The following is a 15,024-nucleotide window of genomic DNA, read 5'->3' on the forward strand; positions in this document are numbered from 1 at the left end:
TAAGAAAAACAGGCAAAAGTTATCCAAAATGGAAAGGAAAAAGTAAAATTATCTTTGTTTGTAGATGATATGATCTTATATGCAGAAGACCTGAAAGTTTCCAACACACACACACAAATTCTTAGAACTAAGAGACAAATTCAGTAAAGTTGCAGGTTACAAATCAACATACAAAAATCAGTTGTGTTTCTATATACTAACAACAAACTACCTGAAAAGGAAATTGTAAAGCAATCCCATTTACAATCACATCAAAAAGACTAAAATACTTAGAAATGAACTTAACCAAGATTATGAAAGACTTGTACACTAAAACCAACAAAACACTGATGAAAGAAATTAAAGAAGACACAAATATATGAAAATATATCTGTTCATATAAGACTTAATATTGTAAAATTTCCATATTACCCAAGGAAATCTACATTTTCAATGCTATCTGCATCAAAATCCCAAAGATATTTTTAAGTTTTCATTTAAGTTCCAGTTAGTTAACCTACAGTGTAATATTAGTTTCAGTTGTACAATATAGTGATTCAACACTTACATACAACACCTGGGCTCATCACAAGGGCACTTCTTACTCCCTATCACCTATTTAACCCATCCCCTTACCCATATCCATTCTGGTAGCCATCAGTTGGTTCTCTATAGTTAAGAGTCTCTTTCTTGGTTTGCCTCTCTCTCTCTCTCTCTCTCTCTCTCTCTCTCTCTCTCTCTTTGCCTTTGCTCATTTTTTTTCTTAAATGCCACATGAGTGAAATCATATGGTATTTGTCTTTCTCCTGCTGACCAAAGGTGCTTCTCAAGGAAAAAAAAAATAGGAAATTTATTCCAAACCATAAAAGTCATATAAAATAGCCAAAGTCATCTTGAGAAAGAGAAATAAAACAAGGGCATCACACAGGCATCAGATATCCTGATTTTAAAATATATTATAAACCTACAGTACTTAAAACAGTATAGTATAAAGGCAGACATATAGACCAGAGGAACAGAATAGAAAATTCAGAAATAAACCCATGCATAAATGGTCTACTGATTTCTGATAAGACTACCAAGAATACACAATGGAGAAAGGGTCGTCTCCCTTCCTTGGTGTTGCGAAAACTAGATACACACATGCAAAAGAATGAAATGAGATTCTTAACTTACACCATACATACATAAAGACGAACTCAAAAAGGATTAAAGACAAACATAACACCTGAAACCGTAAAACTTCTAGAAGAACACGCAGGAGAAAAACTTCTTGACATTGGTCTTTGCAATGACATTTTGGTTATGACACCAAATTCACAGGCAACAAAGACAAAAATAGACAAAAAAATCACAGACAACAAAGACAAAAAGTGGCACTACATCAAACTGAAAATCTTCTGCACAGAAAAGGAAACAGCAGAGTGAAAAAGTCAATCCACAGAATGGGGAAAAAATTTTCAAACCATATATCTGATAAGGTGTTAATATCAAAATATATATTGGGGCGCCTGGGTGGCGCAGTCGGTTAAGCGTCCGACTTCAGCCAGGTCACGATCTCGTGGTCCGTGAGTTCGAGCCCCGCGTCAGGCTCTGGGCTGATGGCTCGGAGCCTGGAGCCTGTTTCTGATTCTGTGTCTCCCTCTCTCTCTGCCCCTCCCCCGTTCATGCTCTGTCTCTCTCTGTCCCAAAAATAAATAAAAAAAAAAATGTTGAAAAAAAAAAAAAATTCAAAATATATAACATATATTGAGTTATATATATATATATATATACATATAATATACATTGAGTTGTAGGCACAACTCAATACCAAAATCACAAATAACCTGCTTTTAAAATGGGTAGTAGGTCTGAACAGACATTTCTCCTAAGAAGGCATACAAATGGCCAACAGATAAGTTAAAAGATGCTCAGCATACTAATCATTAGGTAACGTAAATCAAAACCACAATGAACTATCCCTCATACCTGTTAGGGTCAAAGAGACACGAGATAATAATTATTGATAATGATATGGAGAAATTAGAACCCTTGTGTATTATTGGTGGGAATGTAAAATGGTGCAGCTTCTATGGAAAATAGTATGGAGGTTCCTCCAAAATTTAATAATAGAACTATTATATCATCCAGCAATACACTTTTGGGTATAACCCAATAGATTTGAAATCAGGATCTCAAAGAGATATCTGCACTCACGTGTTTATTTCAGCATTATTCACAATACCCAAGATAAGGAAACAACTCAAATATCCATTAATAGATGAGTGGATTAAGAAAAAATGTGCCTAAATACAATGAGATATTATTCAACCTTTAAGAAGAAGGAAATCCTGCCATATGTGACAACATGGCTGAAACCAGAGGACACTTAAAATTAAATACAAAATGGAGAGGGGACTTGAAAATTCCCTGAGCAGAAAAAACATTTAAGCTATATAAATGAAATTTAATTTAGCTTATTCTGCAAAACAAGCTGAAATTTACCATGGGTTGATTCTTACAAATGCCTCTAATAAAAGAAACAAGTCATTTTCCTAAAAATTGTGTAAGATAATCACTTGTAACCCATTCCCTGCCTTCTAGAAACCCTCAATGCAATAACAAATCATTGTAAAGGTTAAACAACTTCCTCATTTTCACTTTATAAACTGTCATGTAATGTCATGCTCCTGAGCTTCACATCAGTCTTTGAATTTAAAGGCTTCCAGTTCAAGAACTGTTCTTATATCTACAATAAACTCTTACTAAGTACCACTTATTGATTCAGTGGTTTTAATATTGCTATTTCTGGATTGTTGACAACATTATGCTAAGTGAAATAAGCCAATCACAGAAGGACAAATACTGCATGATTCCACTTATATGAGATATCTAAAATAGCTAAAATAATAGCAGAGAATAGATTGGTTGCCAGAGGCTGGGAGCTGGGGGATATGAGGAGTGTCGTTTAATGGCATAAAGTTTCAGTTATGCAAGATCAATAAGTTCTAGAAATCTCCCGTAAAACAATGCCAATAGTTAACAATATTATATTGTATACCTAAAAAGGTGTCAAGGTCAATCCTATGTTTTTGTCACACAGACACACACAAAAAAGTGTTCCTACCACAAAAAAAGGGGGGACACAAGGGAATTTTTGGAGGTGATGGATATGCCTATTACCTTGACTGTGTAATGGTTTCATGGGTGTATGTAGTATGTCCAAACTCCAAATTGTAATTATTAAACATGTATGGTTTTTAAATATCAATTATACTTCAATAAAGGTGTTTTTTAAAAAAATTTCTTATGGAGTATTTTCCCCACCGACTTCCATAATAAATCCTGAGGTACATCTATGAATATAAATGCAGTAGAAAAGGGTGACACTGACAGAGCTTAAAGAATGTTTATTCTTCTTAAGCAGTGTCCTATCTTCAGAGATTCTGATTTCATTGCTCTGCAGTGTAGTCCAAGGATCAGGATTTTTAGAAACTCCAGGTGATTGCAAAGTGAAGCCATGGTTGAAATCATCCGATGCACAATAGTGCTTTTCCAACATAAATAAATATATACATCCCCTGGGGATTTTGTTAAAATGCAGATTCTGATTCAGGAGGTCCAAGGTGGAGCCCAGGAGTATATATTTCTAAAATGCTTCAAGGGATGATGGAGATGCTGGTCTGTGCCTCACTCTTGGACCAACAAGTCTGTCGTATGTAGCAATGTTTAAGGGTGGCATTAATTGAATCAGAAAAACAAAAAGGGCAATTTGGATACAAAAAACATGGCACCTATACAAAACATAAAGAGTGCTTCTTCAGCTTTGGCTACTGTGGGGTCACCTTGCAGGGAAATCCTTGAGTGGGACTCCATCTTCCTTGTTCTGTTTCCATAAACTCATCAGGTAACCAGAATATCATTGATCTATTGTAGTGATCCAAACCAATCATTGTTGAGATGGGGAGAGAACAGTTTCCCTTTATGAGTAGAGACAATCTGGAGTGGGAAGGATGCATTCATCTTCTTTCTATATTGCCCCAGTCTGTGACAAGCTGTAAACAACAGGGGAACTCATTCGGCATATTTTCCCTGCAGCCATTTGTCAGGTGTCATAATTCTATGAAAAAAAAGCCCTTGGGAAATTATAATAAATGTATTCCTTACTATTGAATTTCTATTTATGCTGATATTTCTTAAGAGTCTCAGATTTTATCTGTATGGCAACATTATTTTAATAGTAATATCATTAAACTTTTATGGAGAATTCTTCTTTGATACACAAACACAAAGTATTTTTGGTAAAATAAAACAAGTACAATATTTCAGGATTTCCATCTCCCATAAATATTTGTACCTAGAAATAACCAGAAAAGACATATTTTTCACAGTTACAACACTATTAAAGTTTTTTACTTCTATTTGTTCACATCATAGAAATATGAGTGCTGGTTTTCATTTCCATATTAGTAAATAGAAGATGCATAAATGAAAAGACTTAAATGTGACCTCAGGGTTTTTTCTTTTTCCTAGACCATGGTTCCCAAACTTTTTTGTTCCAGGACTCCTTTCATCCTTAAAAATTATTGAGTATACAAATTGCTTTTGTTTGTGTCCATCCTATTGATATTTACTCATTTAGAAACTAAAACTGAGAAAATTTTTATACGTTTAACTCATTTTAAAATAATAATAATAGTATATGTATTACATTTCACTATAAATAATGGATCTTTAGGAAAAGTAAGTAAATTTTCCAAAATAAAAAAATATGTAGTAAAAAAGAATATCATTTTTTTTACATTTTAAAAAATCTCTTTGAGTCTGTCTTCCTCGAAGACAGAGAGATTCCCATATCTGCTTCAGCATTCAATTTATTTTGATATAAAGAAAATATAGCATCTCAAGATCTATAATCTGTAAAGGAAAGGGAATTTTAATGTTCAGATAATTGTGGATATCCTTCTTTGATACTACACCAACACTCAACAAGTGGTCATTTCTGAAAGGTTAATTACAATATGGAATCAGAAGACATATCGATAAACTTTTATTCTGTTACATTAAAATCTACTTGTCTAGCTTGCTCTTTCAATGGATCTTTTACCCATGCATGATCTTATGACATTTGGAGCATGTTGATTCACTGTGTTATGGAGATCTTCCAAATGTTGACATATTTCATTATACCATATCAAAAAATACATCCATTGGGGCCCCTGGGTGGCGCAGTCGGTTGAGCGTCCGACTTCAGCTCAGGTCATGATCTCGCGGTCCGTGAGTTCAAGCCCTGCGTCAGGCTCTGGGCTGATGGCTCAGAGCCTGGAGCCTGCTTCCGATTCTATGTCTCCTTCTCTCTCTGCCCCTCCCCCCTTCATGCTCTGTCTCTCTCTGTCTCAAAAATAAATAAACGTCAAAAAAAAAATTAAAAAAAAAATACATCCATTAATATCACCGCCAATTTGATCAGCAAGGTTTTCACATACTGGAAAGCAATCAAGCATAGTAGCTGATTCAAAATTCAATTTTCTCTTGAAAACTCAAACTTTATCATTAAAAACAAATGCTGTCAGTTGTTTTCCTTGTAGTGACAGAAATAAATCATACACTTTTTAAAAAGATGTCAGCTACTTTCTGCCCATGGACACCACCGAGTAAGCATCATGAGTCTCCCTCCCACCATGGTCATGTCTAAGTCAGAGTCTCCCAAAGAGCCTGAACAGCTGCGGAAGCTTTTCATCAGAGGTTTGAGCTTTGAAACAACCAATGAGAGTCTGAGGAGCCGTTTAGAGCAATGGGGAATGCTTACGGACTGTGTGGTAATGAGAGATCCAAACACCAAGTGCTCCAGAGGCTTTGGGTTTGTCACCTATGTCACTGAGGAAGAGGTGGATGCAGCCATGAATGCAAGGCCACACAAGGTGGATGGAAGAGTTGTAGAACCAAAGAGGGCTGTCTCAAGAGAAGATTCTCAAAGACCTGGTGCCCACTTAACTGTGAAAAAGATTTTTGTCAGTGGCATTAAAGAAGACACTGAAGAACATCATCTAAGAGATTATTTTGAACAGTATGGGAAAATTGAAGTGATTGAAATCATGACAGACCGAGGCAATGGCAAAAAGAGAGGTTTTGCCTTTGTAACATTTGATGATCATGACTCTGCAGACAAGATTGTCATTCAAAAATACCATACTGTGAATGGCCACAACTGTGAAGTAAGGGAAGCTTTATCTAAGCAAGAGATGGCAAGTGCCTCTTCCAGCCAAAGAGGTCAAAGTGGTCCTTGGAACTTCAGTGATGGTCCCGGAGGTGGTTTTGGTGGGAATGACAACTTTGGCCATGAAGGAAACTTCAGTGGACAAGGTGGCCTTGGTGGCAGTCAAGGTGGTGATGGGTATAGTGGCAGTGGGGATGGTTATAAAGGATTTGGTAATGATGGAGGCAATTCTGGAGGTGGTGGAAGCTATAATGATTCTGGCAATTACAACAATCAGTCTTCAAATTTTGGACCCATGAAAAGGAGGAAATTTTGGAGGCAGAAGCTCCGGCCCCTATGGTGGTGGAGGTCAATATTTTGCCAAACCACGAAACCAAGGTGGCTATGGCAGTTCCAGCAGCAGCAGCAGTAGCTATGGCAGTGGCAGAAGATTTTAATTACTGCCAGGAAACAAAGATTAGCAGGAAAGAAGAGCCAGAGAAGTGACAGGGAAGCTACAGGTTACAACAGATCTGTGAACTCAGCCAAGCACAGTGGTGGCAGGGCCTAGCTGCTACAAAGAAGACATGTTTTAGACAATACTCATGTGTATGGGCAAAAAACTCGAGGACTGTATTTGTGACTAATTGTATAACAGGTTATTTTAGTTTTTGTTCTGAGGAAAGTGTAAAGCACTCCAACAAAGGGTTTTAATTTAGATTTTTTTTTTTTGCACCCATGCTGTTGATTGCTAAATGTAATAGTCTGATCATGACACTGAATAAGTGTGTCTTTTTTTAAATGTGCTGTGTAAAGTTAGCCTCCTCTGAAGCCATCTTAGTAAACTACCCCAACAGTGTGAAGTTAGATCCTTCAGGGTGATGCCAGGTTCCATTTGAAATTTATGTGCAACCTGCTTGGGCACAGAAGCCATTGTCTCCACAAACATTGGTGTGGTTGAACTGACAGTTAATGTGTTGTGACCTGGAGGTCACCATTAAAAGGGTCACCCAAGCAAAGTCCTGGAATTTATTTAGTTATTAATATGATTGTTGGCAAATCCTATGCAATATATCTAAATTGAATTATGGTATCAGATAAAATTATAGATGGGATTAAAGCTTGTGTATCATCCATTATCATGTGTAATCAATAGATGATTTAATATTCTCTTGAAAAAAAAAAGATGCCAGCTAAATATTCATGTCTCAATACAAATTGTCAGTCATTCTTTCAAGTGAAAAGGAAACTTTTCCTGGTATTCCAAGAAAAACATGGCTTGTTTACCTACAACTCAAACAAATCTAGAAATACTTTTCTTCAAGATAACCATCCTACTTCACATGCAGTAGAAATGTTTTGTGCACAATTACCATTTATCTACCTAGATTACTAAAAATAATGTGCTCAATAGCCAAGACTTAATAACTTTAATAATTTTTACTGCTCCATTGAGGACATTACTAAGTAAAACTAGCTTTTGTTTGTCTGCTTTTAGGGGTTTGTTTGTTTAATTTTTTATCTGAGTATAGTTGACACATAATGTTACATTAGTTTCAGCCATACAACTTAGTGATTTGACAAGTTTAGACATCATGGTATGCTCACCACAGTATAGGTACCATGTGTCCCATTACATCACTATTACAATATCATTGACTGTATTCCCTATATGGTGCTTTTTATTCCCATGACTTATTCATTTCATGGAAAGTCTATATCTCCATCTCCCCCTCCCCCCCCCCCCATTTTGTCCAATCTCCAACTCCCTCCCCTCTGGGAACCATCAGTTTGTTCTCTGTATTTATAGGCCTAATTCTGCTTTCTGTTTATTTATTCTTTTTTTTTTAATTTTTTTAAATGTTTTTATTTATTTTTGAGACAGAGAGAGACAGAGCATGAGCAGGGGAGGGGCAGAGAGAGAGGGAGACACAGAATCTGAAACAGGCTCCAGGCTGTCAGCACAGAGCCTGATGCGGGGCTCAAACCCATGAATCACGAGGTCATGACCTGAGCCAAAGTCAGACGCCCAACCGAGTGAGCCACCCAGGCGTCCCTATTCATTTTTTTTAGATTCCACTTATGAGTAGAATCATATGGTATTTGTCGTTCTCAGTCTGACTTATTTCACTTAGCATAACACATAGTACTGAACGTCCTAGCCACAGTAATCAGACAAGAAAAGGAAATAATAGGCATCCATATTGGTAAAGAAGTTAAACTGTCACTATATGCAGATAATATGATACTATATACAGAAAATCCTAAAGACTCTACCAAAAACTACTAGAAGTAATGATGAATTCAGTAAAATGGCAGGATACAAATTAATACCCAGAAATCAGTAGCATTTCGATACTCTAATAATGAAGTAGCAGAAAGAGAAATTTAAAAAACCACATCATTTACAATTGTACCAAAAAGAATAAAATATCTAGGAATAAACTGAGCCAAAAAGGTGAAAGACCTGTACTACAAAAATGATAAAACACTGATGAAAGAATTTGAAGATGACAGAAACCAACTGGAAAGATATCCCATGCTCATGTGTTAGAAGAGTTAATATTGTTAAAACGTCCTTATAACAATATAAGCAACAAACGTTGCTTATAAAGCAACCTACAGATTCAATGCAATCCCTATCAAAATACTAACAGTATTTTTCAGACAATTAGAAAAAATAATCCTAAAATTTGTATGGAACCACAAAAGACCCTGAATAACCAAAGCAATCCTGAAAAGAACAAAGCAGGATATATCACAATCACAGATTTCAAGATATACTACAAAGCTGTGGTAATCAAAACGGTAGGGTATTTGCACAAAAATAGACACATAGATCAATAGAATAGACTAGAGATCCCAGAAATAAACCCATGATTATATAGTCAATTGATCTATGACAAAGAAGGCAAAAATATACAATGGGGAAAAGACAGTCTTTTTAACAAATGGTTTTGGGAAAATGGGACAGCTACATGTAAAAGAGTGAAACTGGACCACTTTCTAACACCATACACAAAAACAGACTCAAAATGGATTAAGGACCTAAACATGAGACCTGAAACCATAAAAATCCTAGAAATTACAGGCAGTCATTTCCTTGACATCAGCCATAGCAACACTTTTCTAGATATGTCTCCTTTAACAAGGGAAACAAAAGCAAAAATAAACTCTTGGAACTACCTCAAACTAAAAACCTTCTTTGCAACAAAAGAAACCATTAATAATAATAAAAAACCACAACCTACTGAATGTGGTAAGATATTTGCAAATGGTATATCCAAAAAAGGGTTACTATCCAAAATAGATAAATAACTTCTAACTCAATACAAAAAAAACAACAACAACTCCTATTAGACAATGGGCAGAAGACCTGAACAGACATTTTTCCAAAAAAGGCATCCAGATGGCCAACAGACACATGAAAAGATGCTCAACATCATTCATCATTAGGGAAATGCAAATCAAAATTACAATGAGGTATCAGGGGTTTTTTTATTTGTTTTTACTGAAAGTGTGTGGCAGTGAAGAATACAATGATGACTAGTACACTTTGGAGCCACTCTCCTGATTTGTGCTAAGGCACCAGCAATTGTACCCACCATTGATTTTGTACTGTCATTACTTGACCACAGGAAGTATTTATTTAATTCTTGAAACTAAAACTGTCTTCTGCAATAGTGTTTTGTGGAACACATTTATAAAAAGTTGTGTTAAATGCCTCTTTAGTCCTTTCCTACTTCTAGACCTATGAAAGAGTTATATTATCCTTCAAATTGACATATATTTAGGGGGTAGAAAAATTTTACCAATTTTCATTAGGCTTCAGTGTTCTTTCCTATAATTTACTAATCAAGTTTTGACTTCTATCTGTAATACCTAACACAATTACTGAAGCAGAGTATGTGTTTTGAAAATGTATGTTTCTTTATGCTTTATTATTTTTAAAAGAGGGTTTGAGGCTTACAAAACACATACATGACAAATGTATTTTTAAAAATCTGATCAAAGAAAAAAGTGCAGCATGAACAATTATTAAAAGTGGGTTGAAAATTTGATTCAGAGTGAGATAAAATCTCACTCAGTTAGAAAAGCCACATTATGAACTTAGGTTTCATAAGAATTGGGCATAAGAGGGGCACCTGGGTGGCTCATTTAAGCATCAGATTCTTAGCTTCAGCTCAGGTCATGATCTCAATATAGGAGATCAAGTCCCATGTGCTGACAGCATGGAGCCTGCTTTGGATTCTCTCTCTCTCTCCCTCTCTCTCTGCCACTCCCCTGATCATGCACATGTGCTCTCTCTCATTCTCAAAATAAATAAATAAACTTAAAAAAAAAAGAATTGGGCAGGAGAGAATTCAGGGACATAGAAAGTGATCCCCATCACACTGAGAGGTGGGTTGAGATAGTTTAATAAATAACAGATGTAGATTTAATTTTTGGCTAGTAAAATATTACTTCTCTATAATTTTATTATTTCACATATAATTTTAATAAAATCCACTTTCTTAACTTTTTAATTTTTTAATTTTTATTTATTGTTGAGAGAGAGAGAGACAGAGATAGAGAGTGAGCAGGAGTGGAGCAGAGAGAGAGGGAGACACAGAATCTGAAGCAGCTTCCAAGCTCCAAGCTGTCAGCAAAGAGCTCAACGCGGGGCTTGAACTCACAAACCATGAGATCATGACTTGAGCTGAAGTCAGGTGCTTAACCAACTAAGTCACCCAGGTGCCCCTAAAATCTACTTTAAAAAAAATCTACTTCTGATTATAGCTGAGAGAATTCAAGTTGTTCAAGAAGTATCCAAAGAATTATCTGTCTCATTTATTGAGTAAATTAAAAATCCCCTCACCATAAAAACTCCAGAATCACAACAGCAGCACATGCCAATCACTCTGAAAGGATTAAAGCCTGTAAAGAGCCTAAATGTATTTATTAATCTATTCATTTATTCAGAAAATATGTATTCAGTATCCTGTATGTGTAAAACCACTGTGTATAAGGTATAAGCACCTAGATAAGACCTTCATATTTCCTTGGAGTCAGGTATCCAGTTGATATATAACTCACACAGATAATTTTTTTCTAAGAACATAAATAATAATACTTAAGAAGTAGCTAAAGGCAGTCAACTTTGCACCATTCTGGCATCATCTTTGACCATTGTTTACAGGGCCTGGATCAGAGCTTATATTAAGTGGATGTGCCAATTTAGGTTTGTGTCTACACAGCACAAGGTGAAGTGGAGACTTAAAACATAAATGAATTTGAACTGGATTTGGGTGATAAATGAGTTATATGTGGTGGGAAAGAAGAAGAATATTATATGCTACAGCAAAAACATTATTACTGATGTAATCTTTATTGGAACTTTCAAAACTTTTTCTCCTGATTATTTCATTACATCAAGTAATTATTCTCATGTCTTTGGAAATTCAGATTTACTCTATCTAATTACAGTGACTCAATTCAAGCTGCTCTCCACCAAAATATAGATGAAAGATAGATGATAGATGATAGATCGATAGATAGATGGTACAGAGATATTTTTTCCATTCTTTTCCTTTCACTCTAAATTCTATCTGTTCTCCAAAGTACAGTTCAAATCTCATGTTATACATGAAACATTGTCCAACATTCTACATCACCTGGTATTCTTATACCTCTCAATTCTTAAAGTACATGTAATATGTACATGATTGATTGAAAAAAAATTATTCATGAGCTTTTGCTCTCAACTATTTTGTCATTCTATGATGTCAGATAAATGCACACTGATAATGTGCCTCAAAATGCCAAATTCTAACTACTCAGTCCCTGACATAATACTAGATACCAACATGATAGGGGCCCAATAAATACTTGTAGAATGTAATGGAATTTCACTGATCTGTGAAAAAAAAAAACACACCATTTAGCAATGATGAGACATTTCTGTTAATATCAAGAGTTAGCAGTCACCAAAGTGATCCTTAGAACCTCTGATCATTGAAACTCTTCTCCCAGCAGACTCTATGGGAATCCTTAAAAGGATGGCTTTCTCAAAATATTCTATGTGGACCTTCATAGTTTTTACTTTGTATTTTTATTAAGCAGACCCACTAGGCTTTCTTGTCCCATGAATGTCCTGTGTTTCATTTTGCACAGTGTGACATAATTGGGCAGATGATTGTGAGTAAAAAATGATTTTATTTCCTGTTATTTGGTTTGGGTAGCTAAGGAGCTCATACAAGAACATTATTATCATCCTTACTTACATAGCTCTTTCCAGTTTATAGTTTCAGAAGTAAATAAATGAAGATATGCCATTATTGTTATAGCATGTTTGGCAAGTTTTGTTTCCATGGATCTTAACATGATTTTGAGTTGCTTCTTTTATAACTAAAAGAATAACAATGTATATAGTGCCAGAAAACCAGTTATTTTATTAAGTCAATGAAGGATCCAGTTCATGTCATGAAAATCAGTACAGCATCTTGCTCACACAGGCAGGTGTCCAGATGGATTTAGTTTGGCCATGGAAAATCTGTTAGGTAGGTGCACATCATCAGAGTGACCAAAATAATCATGCTTTAACTGTGCCAGCCTATTGCTTCTTTCTTTTTCCTTTTCAAATTTTTATTTAAATTATAATCAGTGTAATATGGTAACAGACAGTATAATATTGTTTCGAGAGAACTCAGTGATTCATCACTTACGCACAATAATCACAAGTGCACTCCTTAATAATACACATCACCCTTCTAGACCACCCCCACCCACCTTTCTACATCAATCCTCCGTTTGTTCTCTGTCTTTAAGAGTCTTCCATGGTTTGTTTCTCTCTCTCTTTTTCCCTGTCCCATATGTTCATCTGTATTGTTTCTTAAATTCCACATACGAGTGAATCATATGTTATTTGTCTTTCTATGACTGACTTATTTTGCTTAGCATAATATACTGTAGCTCCAACCACATCACTGAAAATGCCAAGATTTCATTCTTTTTGACAGCTGAGTAATATTCCATTTTATATATATATTAGTTCTATTCTAATTCTTCCTTAAGTTTTTATCTTAAAGGATAAAAGGGAAGAAATTTCTTTAAAGAACAAATGCATAAGCTTCATTTGGTATCCCATATGTCAATAGTCCCTTAGAACAATATATTTCAGCTAGCTTTTCCAAACAACCATCATTCAAAAGGTTAACTTGGGTTAGACATTAGATAAATAATAGACCTGAAGATCCGGGAAGTGACATTTTCTCAAGCTTGAAACAATTTGAACAACAGGAATTGAATACCCCCTTTATAATAACCTTGAGAGTAACTGATCTAATTAAATCCTTCATATGGGGCGCCTGCGTGGCTCAGTCAGTTAAGCATCCAGCTCTTGATTTCAACTCAAGTCATGATCTCATGGTTCATAGCTTCAAGCCCTATGTAGGGCTCTGCACTGACAGCACTGGAGTCTGCTTGGGATTCTCTCTCCTTTTCTCTCTGCTCCTCCTTCATTTGTTCATGTATGTGTGTGCTCTCTCTCTCTCTTAAAAATAAACATTTTTTTAAATCCTTCATATTAAGCATCCATATTGCATTTTTATGGTTAACACCTAAATTGTAATGGTTTCTTCATCATCATTGACATAGGATCAAACTGAAACCTAGGAGAAGTGCTGAATTAAAAAAAAAAAAATCTCCAACTCCATCAATTAACTGACCAAGGAGGATTTACAATAAAGAACCCTTAAGAATGTTCTTGCTTGTCCTGAGTAGCATTTTGAAAACTGGAAGGAATTACATATCCCCAAAATCCACCCAGAATACTTCAGGAATTACATTTTTTTTTATCACAAATGGGCCTCCAAAAAACACTGATGACAGAAGACTTGTAACATGGTATTTTGTGATTTGTATTGAACAATCTATTTAAACAGAGATTTAAATTTAGATATAATTAGAATTACTGGAATTCTACAACAATTTTAGAAATGCCACTACCACTTATGATATGATGTGTTCCAGACACTGAGCATATCCCCATAAATGCAAATCAGTGAAGTTAAATAATTTGCAGCAGTCATACAGACAACAGAGCAGTAATGTGAGAGTTATCAAGTTTCCTAGCACTAAGTTCTAAGGATATGTCATTGTGTCCATGGTTAGAGATGGGGCATTGAACACAATTTCTTCCATGCACAGCTTTATAAAAGACGTACAAATATTCTTTGTGTGACCATTACTAAGATCAGTACTCAAAAAATGTTGAGAATATAATGTTAAATTACTATCCTATGAAGGAATTTCTATGGTACATAATTTTTTAGTGATCTAGTATAATAAAAGTATAAATCTTGGAGTATATAGAAGTATTTGCTTGAAATGTCTCTTAGATGGACCATTCACACTGACTTTGAAATATTAACTGTTATAAGAATTTCCATCCTGCCATAAGCACCTAGAAATCCAGATAAATATGGGAAATGACTATTTTCATCCAATGGACATCAAGCAGTGTAGAACTATGATCCAGACAAATGAAGGGGGCCCTATAATCATGCCAGCTTACTGGCTGAAGGGTTTTCAGGGTGTAGTATAAAGAGAAGAACCCAAATACAGCCTACTAGTCATACTAATGGTACCAGAAGTCCTAGCCAGTGCTGCGAGTTGAAAAAAAATAATAATAAAAAAGAAAAAGGCACATGTAGATTGGAAAGGAAGAAATTCAGTTGTCTTTATTCACAGATGACATGTTTATCCATGTAGAAAATCCTAAGGAATCTACCTAAAAGTTACTAAAGCTAACCAGTAAGTTCAGCAAGTTCACAGGTTACAAAGTCAATATATTTTTTAAAAAATCGTATTTCTATAACTTACAATGA

The 15,024-nt window shown here is 35.2% G+C and overlaps 1 protein-coding gene and 1 pseudogene across 3 annotated transcripts in view; one reads left to right on the top strand and one right to left on the bottom strand.

Annotated features, from left to right (window-relative positions):
* The window catches only part of UBE3D (ubiquitin protein ligase E3D), a 248,345-nt gene that overhangs the window by 19,230 nt on the left and 214,091 nt on the right, over positions 1-15,024 (bottom strand). The window lies entirely within an intron of this gene.
* LOC131514498 (heterogeneous nuclear ribonucleoprotein A1-like) lies at positions 5,649-7,293 on the top strand (annotated as a pseudogene).

Source organism: Neofelis nebulosa, chromosome 6, assembly GCF_028018385.1.
Source record: "Neofelis nebulosa isolate mNeoNeb1 chromosome 6, mNeoNeb1.pri, whole genome shotgun sequence".
NCBI classification, from domain to species: domain Eukaryota; kingdom Metazoa; phylum Chordata; class Mammalia; order Carnivora; family Felidae; genus Neofelis; species Neofelis nebulosa.